The sequence below is a fragment of the Protopterus annectens genome, chromosome 8.part0, assembly GCF_019279795.1.
Source record: "Protopterus annectens isolate FY-2018-M chromosome 8.part0, PAN1.0, whole genome shotgun sequence".
Classification (NCBI taxonomy): domain Eukaryota; kingdom Metazoa; phylum Chordata; order Ceratodontiformes; family Protopteridae; genus Protopterus; species Protopterus annectens.
The window spans coordinates 454,725,667-454,742,266 of record NC_056741.1 but is presented as its reverse complement, the minus strand read 5'-3'; the positions used below and the strand labels follow the sequence as shown (position 1 = coordinate 454,742,266).

General features: G+C 44.1%; 1 protein-coding gene across 2 annotated transcripts in view; it reads right to left on the bottom strand.

The window, feature by feature from the left end:
* The window catches only part of INTS3 (integrator complex subunit 3), a 2,345,436-nt gene that overhangs the window by 2,168,951 nt on the left and 159,885 nt on the right, over positions 1-16,600 (bottom strand). The gene's annotated exons all lie outside the window — the stretch shown is intronic.

Genomic DNA, 16,600 nt, shown 5'->3' with positions numbered 1-16,600 from the left:
TAAGCAAGGTAAGCAGTAAGAGTGGAAATCTTTATGAGGTATTTGTTTCCCACAAGTTAAACAGTTATTCACTTTTTCTGACATCGGCTGAGGCAAGAAAGAGTCCCCAACGGGGTACTTAGCTTTTTAGAAGTCTTCGGTAGTTGTAATTTCTGGTTCTGACCGACCAGCACTTGCGAACAGCTTCTGCTTCGGGCGCCACGCGGCAAGAAAGACTGAGGAAAATGGTGTCGGCTGATGCCTTTATACCCGAATAACTGCAGCTATGACGTCGGGTGAAGTGCGACATCAGCCGAGGCCAGACCCAGACTTTGGAATCCGGCCGACCGAAGGGCTGCCTGACGACAGGACAACCCATTTGTAAGGACTGCAGATGCATCCTTGAAGGACATGGTCATTGTTCTCCTCTACTTGGCACTCATTAGACCCATTGGCACTCATTAGACCCATTATAGAGTACAACGCCCCTGTTGGAATGTACCTCACAAGACATCTGCAACAGCTGGAAAGGCCACAAAGTACCTCACAAAGAGGATTACTGGCCTCAAACAGATGCCCTACACTGACCGTCTCAAATAACTCCGGCTTTACTCTGTAGCATATCGCCTACTCCGAGGAGATCTCTGCCTAACATATAAAGCTATGTTAAACCCAGAGCTGTTGGACATGCTACAACTTAAATTCCAATCCCTCCAAGCTACACGCTCTAAGGACCTAAAAGTACAGTATTGTACCTACCATAAATGTAGATGTTTGAGTGCTAATACAGCTGCAGTCATAACAGATGGGTTTTCCTGCCGTCAGGTGGGTCCTCGGTCGGCCGAATTCCAAAGTCTAGGTCCGGCGTCGGATGTCGTCGCTTCTTCCCTGACGTCAGTGCGACAGGGGTATAAAAGAACCAGCCGACGCCATTTTCTTCAGTTTTTCTTGCCCCAGATGTCAGGTGCCCCCAGAAGGAAGGCAATACATAAATTTATGTAAAAATGCAATGCAATATAATCCAAAAACAGTAGTTGCATGCAAATACACCATAAAAGAATACCCCAATCAGGTTGTATGAGGAGGTGTTAGCCATTAGGCCTGTCCCAAGAGGGGAAGGAGGGAGGGAAACCTGGACTGCAGCTGTATTAGCACTCGAACATCTACATTTATGGTAGGTACAAAACTGTACTATGTTCATTGTGCATACAGCTGCAGTCATAACAGATGGGTAGAATCCCAAAGCTAAAAAAGGGGTGGTAGGCACTAGGTGGAACTAGGAGGAGCCAGGATGCCCTGCAAGACTGCAGTGGCAAAGCCTGCTCTAGATTTGGAGTATAATGGTAGGTGATAGTGCTTGGAGAAAGTATGTACAGAACTCCAAGTGGCTGCTTCCAAAATATCTTTGGTAGAAAACCCCCTGAGGAAAGCTGCAGAGGTAGCTGTGGCCCTTGTGGAGTGAGATCTGATGCCTGCAGGTACATTTTTACCATGAAAAGAGTAACACAAGCGTATGCAGTGGGCTTATCCATTTTGAGATTGTCTGTTTGGAAATAGGCTTCCCTTGAGCTCCTGTATCATAGGACACAAAGAGTTGCTCTGATTTTCTGAAAGGCTTTGTTCTGTCCAAATAATAACGTAGCTGTCTGTGAATGTCCAAGGAATGTAGTAGTCTCTCCCCTTTGTTTTGAGGATTAGGGTAAAATGTAGGTAAGTGGATAGCCTGATTCAAGGCTACCCTGGATACTACCTTTGGCATAAAAGAAGGATTGGTTCATAAGGAAACTCTGTCCTGATGGAAAATGATGAAAGGCTGCACAGCCATGAGGGCTTGTAGTTCCGAAACCCTGCAAGCTGAGGTGATAGCCAGAAGGAAGGCTGTTTTCCAGGACAAATATTGCAGTTCTGTTGAAGCAGCTGGCTCAAAAGGAGGCAAGGTCAGTTTTTCTAGAATGAAACTGAGGTCCCAAGCAGGTACTGGTTGTTTCCTGGGGGGTTTTATATTCTTAGCCCCTCTGAGGAACTGTCTTAAGAGGGGGTGAGAGAATAAAGGAAGATCAGTGTTGTATTGAGCAGAAATGGCTGAGGCATGGATTTTGATGGATGAAAATGAAAGTCCACTTCTTAGCATCTCAGCTAGGTACTGTAATATTTGAGGTAAATTTAGTATTCAAGGATTCTGACCCTTTTTCTGATTCCAGGCACAAAACCGTTTCCATTTTGCGGAGTAGGCTTTTCTAGTAGAAGGCCTTCTGGCCTCCAAAATGACATCCTGCACCTCCTTGGAGAGTAGGGTCTGTTGTGAATTTAAGGACTCTTCCATGTGGCTAGATTGAGTGTTTTCAGCTGAGTGTGAAGAGTTTTGAAGTTGTGCTGAGTCAGTAGAAGAGGCATTAGAGGCAGGATCCATGGTGGGGAATGCGTCAGGCTCCTCAGGAGTGGGTACCAGTGTTGTCTTGGCCAGTCTGGAGCAATGAGAATCATCTTTGGTCTGTCTGCTCTGGTTTTTAATAAAACTTTGGGCAGCAGAGGAAGAGGTGGAAAGGCATAAACTGTCATTGTTGTCCAACTGAAAGAGAGTGCGTCCACTTTCCAGGCCTGTGGATGAAAAGTCCTTAAGCAGAATTTTGTCAATTGGTGATTTCTGTGGGAGGCAAAGAGATCTATGTCTGGCCTTCCCCATGCTTGAATTATTTTTGCAAAAACTTGAGGATGCAACTTCCATTCGTGTGATCTGTCATATTTCTGCTTAGGTTGTCTGCCAGCGTGTTTTCCTTGCCTGGCAGGTACTGTGCTTGAAGTTCGATTTGTAGTTCCAGAGCCATGTTCCAAAGAGACATGGCTAGCCTGCATAGGGGGTATGAATGGGTTCCTCCCTGTTTGTTTATGTACCACATCACTGTGGTGTTGTCTGTCCTCATCAATAGCTGGCCTGGATGCAGTAGGTCTTTGAAAGCCATAATAGCATTTATTACTGCTAGCATTTCCTTTTGATTGATGTGTAGGTGCTTTTCGTTTTGGGACCATTTGCCCTGAATGCACCGATCTGTCATGTGCGCCCCCCCAGGCGTAGTCTGAGGCGTCTGTTGTGATGACTTGATTTTCTTGAGGCTTGCAGAATGGGAGACCTGTGTTTCTTTGGCATGCTTGAGCCCACCACAGAAATTCCTTTTGAAGACATGGAATCAGTGGTATCATTGTTTCCAAACTGTGGCTGTGTTGAGACCATAGGTTTTTTAGGTACCACTGAAGTTTCCTCATATGCAGCTTTGCACACGGGATTAGCAGGATGCAAGATGCTATGAATCCGAGAGCCTTCAGGATTTTCCTTGCAGTCAGCCTGGTGAAAGTTGCCAGTTTTCTGAAGTATTGAGTTAGTTGCCCTTGTTTCTCTGGCGTGAGGTAGGCCATCTGGGTATTTGTATTCAAGCTGGCACCCAGGAAAATTATTGTTTGAGAGGGTATTAGCCTTGATTTCTTTTTGTTGACTGTGTATCCCAGAAAGTTCAACAACATTATTACAAACGCCAGATGTTTCAGAAGTATGTGCTTGCTGTCCGCTTGGATCAGGCAGTCGTCCAAATATGGGTATATCTGTATCCCTTGAAGTCTGCAGTAGGCAAGTACTGATGCCAGGCATTTCGTGAACACTCTGGGCGCAGTAGATAAGCCAAAGGGTAATGCAGAGACTTGATAATGGGTTGAACCTGCAAGAAATCTGAGGTATCTTCTGCAATCTTGTCTGATTGGGACATGCAGGTATGCCTCCTTGAGGTCCAGTGTTACCAGCCAAGACTCCTTGCCCAGCATGGGAAGAAGCTGCTGTAATGTGAGCATCTTGAATTTTGGCACGAGTAAAAATGTGTTTAGGATGGATAGGTCCAAAATAGGTCTCCAATCTTTGCCCTTCCTTGGTACCAGGAATAGTCTGGAATAAAAACCTTGACCCTGTTCTTGTGCAGGTACCTCTTGAATAGCTTTCATGTCCATGAGATTTGAAATTTGTTTTTGTGCCTCTGCCCTTTGATGGTGTGGCAGGTTTGGCATGCCTCTCATTTTTGGAAGGGTGTAAAAGTGGAATCTGTAGCCTCTGTCTATAATGTCCAGGATCCATTTGTCTTTTGTGAGAATATGCCAATTTTTCGAAAATAATGCCAGTTTTCCGCCTAAAGGTGCTGCCATTTGAGCCTTGCTTGGCATGCAAAGGGGAAAGTCATTGGTTCTGCTTTCTGAATGGCTGTGAACTATCCTCACCACTTCTTTGTGTAGGTGCTTGCCATTGTCTGCCTCTAAACGATCCTTGAGATTGCCCTCTACCCCTCGGGCGCCTGTATCTACCTCTTTAGGGTCTGTCCGTGGCTGGAAAGGACCAATTTTATGAAGGCCAATTTCTACTGAAACGTGGAGGTTGTACCTGTAGGAAATCTTTCACTGTTTGCACTGATTTTGCCTTTTCCTCAATTTTCTTTAATACCTCCTCAGCTTTAACACCAAACAATACATCTTTTTGAAGAGGTGCATCTAGTAATTTAGCTTTGACATGATCTGGTAAGGTTTGCTCTTTGAGCCAAGCATGTCTACGTATGACTGATCCTGTAACAGCAGCTCTACATGAGGCCTCTAAAGCATCAAAAGCACATTGCAAGGTATGTTTACCCACTTGCTCTGCACTATGTAACAAATCCTGCAACTCCTTCAAGTCTGGTTGTTCAGGTTGTGACATTTTGCTTTTCAACTGTGATAACAGAAACTGTTGGTACTTCAACATATGGAACTGACAGTTTAATGCCCTCATGGTTAAGGTGGCCGAGGTGTATACCTTTTTCCCCCACCTTTCTAAAGCTCTGGAATCTCTCTCTGAAGGTAATGGATTTTTAGCAGTGGAGGCCTTAATTCCCTTGGGACCCTAGGAAATAGTTTCTGGGTCAGCCGCATGGCTTTTGTATAGGAATTGGTGTGAATCAGGAACCCTGTAATACCTGTCAGGCTTGACTGGAGCTGGAGGTAAAGAATCTGGGTTGAGGCAGGCCTCCGAATACACATCATCTAGTATGTCTAAGACAGGAGGTATAGCCAGAGGCCTGTGCTGAGGGAGCAAGAGGAAATCCCTAAGCCTTTTCTTGGAGTCTGAGTACTCTTGGCCTTCCCAGTGGAAGTGTTCCCTCAAGGTATGTAAGGTTTCCCCAAAAGAGTAATCCTCAGTGGGGGATACAGAGGGAATGGACTCCTCTGCATCAGAATCTTCAAAAGGGGAGTATGAATGTTCCTGGTCTTCAGAATGTTCTGAAACAATGGAGGCCTGGTCCGAGGAAGGGGATTCTTCCTCCACTCTGGGCCTTTTGTCCAGGGGGGGGGGTTTGAGAACCCCTGATAAGAGTAATCAAATCCTCAGCCATTTTGAGCATCTGCTTTTTAGGCATGGGGCCTTGAGAGGGACCCTGTGGAGCTTGTCTTTTAGTATGCATGGCTGCTTTAGACTTAGTGAAAGCCTTGATGGAAAAAGGAGGCCTGAAGACACCTTGAGAGGTGGCAGGCCTATCTAAACTCTGAGTTTACCCGCCAAGAGTGGCTTCGGTATCTGTAGTCGGGGTGTGGGCCGAAGAGCCTGCGACCTCGGGCACAGAAGACACCACCAATGAAGTATCATCGGTAGTCAGGGGCTGCGTAGGCGCCTCGCTGAGAACCGGAGCACCTGTAGTCTGCTTTAGCGTGGTGTCGGTAGAAGTCGCGGACCTTGTATGTTGGTCCTTATCTTTGCGTCTTTTACTCAAAACTGGAGTCGGAGCATCCGACGACATAATGTAATTAAACTTTTTGCCAAAATAGTGTTGGGCGAAATCTGCCCGACGCTTAATAGTGCGTCTGTTGAATGTAGCACAAAAACGACAGGCCGAAGCGTTGTGGTCTGGGCCTAAGCAAGGAATGCAGAGGGAATGAAAATCCTTATGCGGTATTTGCTTCCCACATGAAATGCAATTATTAACTTTGTCTGACATCGGTCTGAATCAAGAAAAGTTTCCCCAACGGGGTACTTAGTTTTCAAGACGACTTCGGTTGAAAAATATTCGTAATCTCAGGAGCTGGCCGACCGGCACTTGCGAACTGCTTCTGCTTCTGGCACTGCGCGGCAAGAAAGACTGAAGAAAATGGCATCTGCTGGTTCTTTTATACCCCTGTCGCACTGACGTCAGGGAAGAAGCGACGACATCCGACGCCGGACCTAGACTTTGGAATTCGGCCAACCGAGGACCTGCCTGACGGCAGGAAAACCCATCTGTTATGACTGCAGCTGTATGCACGATGAACATCCTTGTCACCACAAAAAGAAATATGTCAATAAGAGAAGTTTAGTTTTTGGGGTAAGTGGTTACAAAAACCCAGTTTTATCATAATGTAATATTGGGTCACAATCAGTGATCATGTGTTTGCATATAATTCTGTACTGATATGCAGGTCACTACAGAAAGAGAAACACAGCATGTCTAAAAATAGCAAATATTTTTCTAAGTTAATAAAAAAAGAAGTTATGTACTTGCCATAATGTTCCATGTGAGTTGTTTATCTCGCCTTCATTCTTTACTGATGGGATCGGAGCCAATCCCTCGGCTCCGATATGGCCAATTGCAAAGTTCGAGGTCTTCAAATAGCTCGAGGCCAAGTCCCTATCCCATGATGCACCTGTAAATTACCTCAGATCTTGTTTGCTGTGTATACTAATACCATATGTCATTCTTACATTCCTAGAGAAAAGGAAGAGAAGGTTTGAGTAACCAGGAAGGAACAAGCATCTCGGTCATCTATAAGCCCAGGAGGGGGTAGGAGGGAGGGACGTAAGAATGAAAGCGAGATGAACAACTCACATGGAACGTTATGGAAAGTACATAACTTCTTTCTGTGAAGCTGTTCAATCTCGCCGTTCATTCTTTACTGATGGGTAGCGCCCAAAGCACCATCAGTCTAGGGTGGCTCACAGGAGTATATTTCTCAGGACCGTGGATCCAAAGGAGGCCCTGTCAACTTTGTAAAGAGTGATAAAAGTATGAGGTTTTGACCAGGTGGCTGCTGCACAGATGTTATCAATAGGAAGTCTGGCAGACAAAGCAGATTATGTAGAAACTGCTCTGGTTGAGTGAGCTTTAATCTTGTGTTGCAACGGTATATTGGCAGCTGAATAGGCAAAAGTGATACAATCAGACAACCATTTAGACACAGCTGTTTTAGCCATTGGTCTCCCTTTCCTGGAATCTGAAAATGAAACAAAAAGCTGGTCTGAATTCCTAAATTATTTTGTTCTATCCAGATAGAATCTGAGCTGTCTGTGAATATCTAGTTTGTGCAGCATATACTCTAAATTGTTAGAATGATTGGGGAAGAAAACTGGCAAATCAATAACTTGGTTGAGATTGGTCTTAGTGCAAACTCTGGGCAAGAATGAGGGATTTGTTCTAAGTGATACTCTGTCTGGGTGAAATATCAAATAGGGAGGCTTGACGGATAAAGCCTGAAGCTCTGACACTCTGCAGGCAAAAGTAATAGCTACCGGAAATATGGTCTTCCAAGACAAAAATATGAGATCACAAGATGAAGTTATACGTGAAAGCATACAATTTAGATTCCATGGAGAATAGGGAGATTTTACAGGAGGTTTTATATGAAAAGTCCCTTTGAGAAATGCTTTGGATAACTTGTGAGACATTCTATTCAAACCTTCAAATCCAAGATGAAAATTAGAAACAGCAGCCAGTTGTACCCAAACTGTTGCTGCTGCAGCTCCTTTGCTGAAAATCATAGTCAACAATTCTAAAATGGAAGCCATAGCGGCTTGGTAAGGATCAATATTATTTTTGAGGCCCATATAGAAAATGTCTTCCATTTGCCAATATACAGCTTCCTGGTAGAAGATTTGTGAAAGGACAAAAGGATCTGTTTTGTCTCACTGGAAAGGTTATGGAAATTGGCTATGATGGGAACTGGAGCAGCCAAGCTGTCAGCTTCAGGGACTGCAGAGAAGGATGAAGGTCCCCTGGCGGGTGTGTCAGAAGGTCTGTTACTGGGTCCAGGATCCAAGTATCCTCCAAAAGATAAAGTCGAAGGAAGGGGAACCAAATCTGGCTAGGCCAATGAGGGGCTATAAGAATGATGGTCCTTCCCAGGAATTTTGCTTTCTGTAGAACCTTGGGTATCAACAGGATTGGTGGAAATACACAGAGAAGACCCGGAGGCAATCGTGCTCGAGTGTTTCCCTTGGGGCTTCTCCCAAAGGGGGAATGAGGACAAAGTAGCTTCTGCATTTTGTGTTTATGTGACTAGCAAAAATGTTGCAGCAAAGCTAGCCCTACCTGCGGAATATCCTGTATGCAACTTCTTTGAGGGACCACTCGTGGGGCAGCAAGATTCCCCTGCTCAGTTTGTCTGCCATCAAGTTGGATCTCCCCAGGATGTGTGTTGCCAACAGAAAGCGCTGGGTGTAAACAGCCCATTGCCAAACTCTGAGAGACTCTCGACAAAGGGGATAAGACCTGGTTCCTCTTGTTTGTTCAAGTACCAAACCACCGACATGCTGTCTGTCTGAATCGCAATCGTACCCGGAGGGAGAGAGTCCTGAAAGTACTGCAACGCCAAAAGTACTGCTCTCATCTCCAGGACATTGATATGCAGGTATGTCTCTTCATGGGTCCATGTGCCTTGGGCAGTCTTTCCCTGAAAATGCCCCACCCCCACCCTATCAGGGAAGTATCCGTGGTCACTGTGGCCATTGGAGGGGGTAGCACAAATGGGCGCCCTATCATGACATGAAGTGAGGTCAACCACCACTGAAGGTCCTTCTTGCAGGAATTTGTGATCATTATGGAGTGATTCATGGGGAGCTCTTGATAAGACCATTGAGTGAACAATAGCCACTGAAGTATTCTCATGTGCATACGAGCAAGTGGTACGGCTAGAATTGCTGCTGCCATCATGCCTAATACTTTCAGAACTTCCGATGCTAGTGCTTTGTCCTTTGATATCAGGATGCTGACATGTTGATGAAGAGGAGAGACTCTTTCTATTGGAAGCCTTAGAGTGGTGGTACTGGTGTCCAATTCTGCCCCTATAAAAGTTATATGCTGTGATGGTGACAAGGCAGATTTTTCTGAGTTGACTGTAATGCCCAGATGATTGCAGAGTGACAGAGTGGACTCCCTGGTCTGAATGAGTTGATGCCTGGTGGTGGTGGTAAGGAGCCAATCGTCTAGGTACGGAAATACCTGGAATCCTAGACGCCTCAGGTGAGTAGTGACAACTGCCATGCATTTGGTGAACACTCTGGGGGCTGTAGTGAGACCAAAGGGCAGGGCTCGAAACTGATAGTGATTGGCTCCCAGCCAGAAGCGCAGGTGATCCCTGGATGCTCTGGCCATTTTTATGTGTTAGTACGCATCCTTGAGATCTTATCGGGCACATCCAATTGTCTTTCCCTAAGAAGGGAAGTACAGACTGAAGCGTGACCATCAGACACTTCTCTTTCTTTACGTATTGGTTCAGTCTGCTGAGGTCCAATATGGGTCTCCAGTCCCCCATCTTCTTTGGAACCAAAAAGAATCTTGAGTAAGTTCCGGATCCTGTCTGGTCTGCTGGGACTGGTTGGATAACTCTTTCTTAGCAACGTTTGGATCTCTATTGTTGCTTGTTTTCTGTAACGGGGTGGAATGTCCGGGATTTGTCTTACGACTGGAGGGGGTGTAGCGATTGGTATGAAGTATCCTCTGGAAATGATACTTTGTACCCAGCTGTCTTTTGTTATATTGAGCCAGGCGTCTGGGTACAAAGATAAGAGACCCTCGACTGCCTCTAGAGCAGGACAGTCGAGCCTCCCTTTCATGAGCGCTGGTGGGGTGTCCCAGAGAAGTGATCTCTGTCACCCTGGTGTTGCGGACCCCCTCTACCACAAGGGCGGTGTCTTCCATTATTACCCCCTCCTCTGCCTCTGGAGGGGGGGTTCACCACGTGTGTCCTGAAAGGCTCCTTGGGCTTTTCGGAACCACATTTTTCCTCCCCTTTGACCTTTAGGGTATGGTCGGGTAGGGGTGGAAAAACGAACCTCGGTGGCAGACAGTCTTTACATCCTGTTCACACCTGGTTAAGATTTCCTTCACTTTAGGCCCGAAAAGGGATGAGCCATCAAAGGAAGTGTTCATGAAGGAAAACTTGAAAGGTTTTGCAAAGGAACACAAGTGCATCCAGTAATGTCTCCTAAGTTTAATTCCTGTACCCGTTGCCCTACTCGTTCCATCAGCTGCATAAGATATGAGGTGCATGGACGAGTTGACGACAGAATTTAGGGTAGAAAGCTGGGCAGTAACTTTGTCAGAAGCTGCCGCAGCTACTGTACCCTGAAGAGTATCTCCCAACTCCTTAAGGAGATCTCTTTGCAACCTAGTAAAATGGGTTAAGTAGTTTAGCCAACACAGAGCAAAGGTCACTGAACTGAACATGCGCTTCCCATATCTATCCATAATCCTGGAGTCTCTATTAGGAGGATAGATTAGACGAGGAAGTCTCAAACATTTCTTTCTTGGTGGCCGCCGCCACCACCATGGCATCAACCGGAACACCTTTAGTTAAAAATGTTTTGTTAACTGGGGCTGAAATAAATTTATTAGGCCTCCTGGGGACAGGCTCCATAGAATCTGGAGACTCCCACTCCCTCCGTGAGACCAGCTGCATCAGCTCATCGAAAAGCGGAGTCACCCAAGAGGTGGAGGGCTGAGACCCGAAAGCCTTCAGGAGAACTGACTCATCCTCAGTAGGGCTTTTGGACTGCCAGTCGCCCCTCTGCCTAAGGATCTCAAGTATCTCACTGAATGAGATGTACTTAGAGGGAGACCACAGGGACATTTCTGACTCATCTAAGTCAGTATTCGATGTGAGAGACTCCTGCGGGGTGTCTAGGTGCTTCTTCTTGCACAATCTCTTCCTGGGAACCTCATCAGTGGTGGCCTCTGGTGAGGTCTCGGAAGTGCAGGGGCCACCCACTGGGGCTTCCTGAGGCTCTGGGTCTCTACGCTTGGTCAGGACGTGTGATACAGAAGCAGACACATGCACTTTTGGGGAGGAGAAGGGCAGACCCGAGGTCGAGGATGTCCTCTGAGACATGACTCTCCTCATGGTATCAAAAGCATCTCTGCTCCAATGTGAGGGAGCAGACGGATCCGAGGAAACCGTTGATACCCCCGGCACCGGGACAGTTGGCTCAGACCCAGAGTTAGGAGCCAAGCTCATCCGAGCCGAGGCCCTGAGAGGCAAAGTCAGAACTGACAAGTCACTTCGATTGTCCTCCCCGGACCCGACCAGAGAGTGACGGCTCCTAGAGTCCTCAATTGGCACAGAGGATGTCAGAGTACACGCAGCCGAAGACATTGGAGCAGGCGTCTGTGACGAGGGTTCCACTAACATCAGGTCTGCCTCCACCAGCTCCGAAGGACCAGCATGGCTCGGAGGAGGAATAGTAATAGTTGATGCAATGGTCTTCGGCTCCGAAGCCATTTGGGTCAAAGCTGATAAAAGTTTGGCTAATGCGGTGCCGACAACAGCTTCTGTACCACACGATCCAAGTCCACATCCAACAGGCTGATAGATGATTGAGACGATTTTACTGAAGGTGGTACCGACTGGAGAATAGGACTGGAGAATAGGACTCTTCGGAGACCAGTTCCAAGACTGGGGACCAGCTCTGAAAGGAAAAGACTGTCGGTGCCGAGGGCAGTGGAGCCAAAGTCGATGACGTCTTTGATTTTTTTTTTGAGTCCGAAGTCTTGGAAGACTTTGAAGACCAACTGGAACCATCCTGGTCACTCAAAGCTTCCTGGAAGGAAGGCTTCAGCAAGCCTCTATCAATTAGTTTTCTCTTCCTTTCCTGCAGGACCCTAGAGCAGAAGGAATGACAAATGGCACAATTGTCTTGCAAATGCAGAGCCCCTAGACATTAAACAAAGCTGACGTGACTGTCTGTAACGGACATTTTCTGGCCACACTTAGAGCACTTTTTGAACCCAGATTTTGGGGTATTTGTCTTGATCTGCCATAATACAGTTAGAAATATTTACTGCTGCCACACAAAAAACAATGGTAAATTTTCGCCAAATAGAAGGGAAAGCAGGTAAGCCTTAATAAAAACAGGCTATAACACACACACACACACACACACACACACACACACACACACACACACACACACACACAAACACACACAAACACACACAAACACACACAAACACACACAAACACACACACACACACACACACACACACACACACACACTATGCGAAGTCACACAAGCAGACTATGCCAACAAAGATAACATTATTATCTAAATAAGAAGAGTACACTGTAAATTAGACAGTAATAAAGCCTAAGCCTTATAAATACAAGAGGCTAGACACACCACTATCTAAGAAAATGTGACAAAAGGTCACCAAATAGCACAGCAAGCTGAAAGAAGGAAAGGCAATACGCTTATCAGTATGAACACAGGTCTACTGAACTAAGCCTTACATAAAAAACTGGAAGGCTAGACAGACCACACTTGTAGTAACAACAACTAACTAGGCCTAAAAGAGGCCAACTAGAAATATATGAAAAATATTCAAAGAGAAGGGAACAGCACAACTAAAAGCTATAATAGCTTTACAAACAAACCTAACTAACTATACTAACTCTCAAACAACTTTATAGAATTTTAAATGAAAAATTTGTTCTTATCTGGTCCAAGCTAATTCAGAACCTCCGATCTGTTGCAGCGGCAAACTAGATCTGGGGTAATTCACAGGTGCATCATGGGACAGGGACTTGGCCTCGAGCTATTTGAAGACCTCGAGCTTTGCAATTGGCCATACTGGAGCCGAGGGATCGGCTACGAACCCATCAGTAAAGAATGAACGGCAAGATTGAACAACTTCAAATCAGCCTTTAAATCTATGTGAGCTCTTTGATAACCAATAGCTTCCAAGATCAGGGTATGCAGACTCCAACCCCAGGATTACATACTTATGAAATTTTATTAGCAAGAGTTTCAGAACCAATTAATTCTACAGAAATGAAATATATACAGTATACTTACTATAATGGCAGGTCTGGACAAGAAGGTCCATCTTTGTCAACCACTAGGACTGAAGCCACAAGCTTTCAATCAGCTTGGCATACAAAACTCTCCAAGGCTATTAGCTCCTCCCCTTTATACATAACGTTTTGTTGGCAAGTCTCCCCTCCAAAGCTCAGGTGAACTGCTCAAAAGCACAGCATCACAACACAGGCACGTTACTAACAATCTTCCAAGCCACGTGCCAAAAGGCCGTGGAGACATAGGGTGGGCGTATGCTTATGAGGATGGACCAGCTACCCATCCACATTTATAATTCTAATTTATTTATTTATTTATTTATTTTATTTTATTTTACATTTGTTGACCGGGCTAGTCCAGCTGGATTAATGTCCATTTTCAGTGGAGGCCCGGGGAGAAAAGCTCCAGAGGATAAAAACAGTTATTGGAAATACATAAAAAGACAAAGTACAAATGTATTATACAAAGGGAAAAAATGTAAGTACAAATATTAAGGATCTTAACTAATCAGAATCATTCTAGGTCAGAAAGAAGTGAGGTCAGAGGTTAGCAACTAGCAAAACAATATAATAAGGTATCAAATCATAAACACAAAATATTCCTGTGAGGGTTTTTTTTATTTTTTTTATTTTATTTTATTTTTTTTTATTTATTTATTAAGTACATAACTTTTGTATCTGGAATGGGGAAGTTTGCCCTTGTCAACCAGTAGTACAGAGTCCAAGCTTCATTTCCTGTGTGATCACCATGAAAGTATACCACTCACTGGGACCCATCTTTTTCACCTAAAATACATTTAGGTGCAGCACAACATACGGACATAATTCACTGAATACATACCTCATCTAACTGTAACCTTTATTATTTAAACCATTATAAGGAAATGTAGTGGCAAAGCCCCCACTGTATCCATACTCTATGTTGCTCTTACAGGCAAGTAACTGTTTATTAAGCTTCCATTGTTAGTGCTGTCTGTGGCATTATGCAGTACAAAGCAAGGTTCAATAAGCTGTGCTCAACTGTAGTTTACATAGCACATCATACATTCTTCAGATCACACTGGCGCCACAAAAAGACCTAGCTCTAGAGATCATATCCAGCTTATACACAGTATTTTGCAAAACCTGTACAGCAGCTGCACAAATATCATCTAAGCACGTACGTCTGCAAAATGCCCACTAGGTAGCAACTGCTTTACTATAATGTGCTGTAAAGTACATTTGGCAGTGCTAGTTATGTTTTTCATAACAGAACTTGATGCACTCAGTAAGCTACTTGAACAGGGTAACTTTGGAACCATTTTTTAACAGAATGTGAGACAAACAGGTAAACATCTCTCCTGACTGATTTGGTTCTGTCCACATAAAATATTACTTGTATCTGGATGTCCATGCAATGCAAATGGTATTGGCTTCTGCTAAAATAATACGGGATGGTACAGACACATGGAATTGACTGTATCTTTATGGAAGAACAAAAAAAATGCAAAGTAACCACTAATGAACAAAAAATGGCACACACGGAGCTGGAGAGCAGCTGATGCAGTAAAAACAAGGATGATTTCACCAGTAGATTCAAAGTACAAACAATTTATTCCACACAAAGTATATGCACAAGCTTTCGACGCTGCTCAGTCAGGAACTTCTTCAAAGTAATTCAGTTAGTAAAACACACTTCATTTAAATAGTAAATAGGCAGTCAGTAAAACACACTTCATTTAAATACTAAATAGGCATACAATCAATCCTAAAAACAACGCCCCCCCCTTTTTTTTTTACTACACTGCTAGTAAATATATCTTAAACAATAAATAAACTTTATCTCATCTCTAAAATACAATACATTCCCTAAAACATTCACTACAACAACTATTTAAATTTTATTTTTAAAATATAATACACTTAAAACATTTCTCAGTAATTTTCATCTTTCAAGAGCCTTTCAGTTTTAAAAAACATGCAAGTGAGAAACTGTCATTTAATCCTGGCCATTGCAGGGAATTCATCCTTAATTGCCATAGGGCTTCTTGTTTTTCTAATATTAATGCCCATGGCCCACCAAATACCAAATTTAAAAGTATGGTCAGGATATTCAATGTTATGTCTGTGTGCCATTTTTTGTTCATTTATGGAAGAACAGATTGAGAAGCTTTATGCACAAGCACTCTAAAAGTAATCTAATTCAGATATTCTAACAGAAGCAACTGCTACAAGAAAAACAGTCTTCCAAGAGAAATATTTTAAATCAGCTTTAGCAACAGGATTAAAAGAGTAAAGTTTTCTGAACCACAACACAAATCCTATGGAGAAGCAGGATTAGAGATCAGATCTGTAAAGTGCCTTACAAAAATGCATTTGAAGCCAAAGATAATAACTTCAGGCCTTGATGAAAGTTAGGTATGTCTGCAAAGTATACTTTTAGAGAAGATTAATTAGAAGATTAATTTTTTTATTTTTTAATTTATTTGTTGACTGGTAACCCCACTGAACACAATAGCGCCTTTTCAGCGGTGACCTGGAAGTACTGTCTGGTTAAGTGACTTACTCATTGTGACACAGTAAGCAAATGAAGGTGGAAGAAATGAAAACCAGTACCCTGCAAAGGAAGCAGCCCATTATTAACAGCTCAGAGCTTTAGATCTCTGTGCTGCCAGTCTTCTCTGCTAACTTAGGTTTTTATAAAAAATCTGGGAAGGTAACCTGAACTGTAAATGCACACAACCCCTTCAAGTAAACCAAACAGTAAAAACATATCAAATTACTTTTGTACTGGGTCTCTGGGCAGAAGTGAGACTTTGTACCACCCTTGAAGGATATAATGGGTTTTGACACAGCCTGTCTTGTAGAGAACTGGTCTCCCCAAGAATATGGCTAGCTATGAGAAAGTACTGTGAAACCTACCTTGTAATCTTGTTCTCGTACACTCACTGCCTGTCAACACGAGGTAGCAGTAGGTTCTGCCTCGCCTGTTTAAGTATCAAACCAGAACCGTACTGTCATTGTGGACAGCAACCCCACTTTAATTTAAGGAGTGCTTCAACACTTACAGAGAGAGGACTATCATCATCTCTAGAATAAAGACGTGCAGATTAACTTCCATCTGTAACCAATCACCTTGAAATATCTGCCCATAAAGTCTCACACCTTCAGACTAGAATCGAGGCATCTGTGGTAACATTCACTGTTAGGGTTGGGATCTGTAATGGAGTAAGTAAGACTCTGTGTATGGAGTCACCACTTATCTGTTAAGCCTCTGATCGGTTATCTGACCACTGTGGCTTTAACGCCCACTGTAGAATCATCATATGGAACATTACCTGAAGAGCTGCCATCAGCCAAGTGCTCTAAAACAGAGAGCTGCTGTGGCTGATTAAGAGTACAGAAGAGAAGACATTTTCCTTTGCAGAGGATGAATCCTGTTCAAAGGAAGACTGACTTTGCAGGACAGTGTGACTAAAGTGTCTCTGGTGAAGTTTAGGGTCATCAAGGACCCCACCTGTGGCTGTGAAGTCATCACTATCA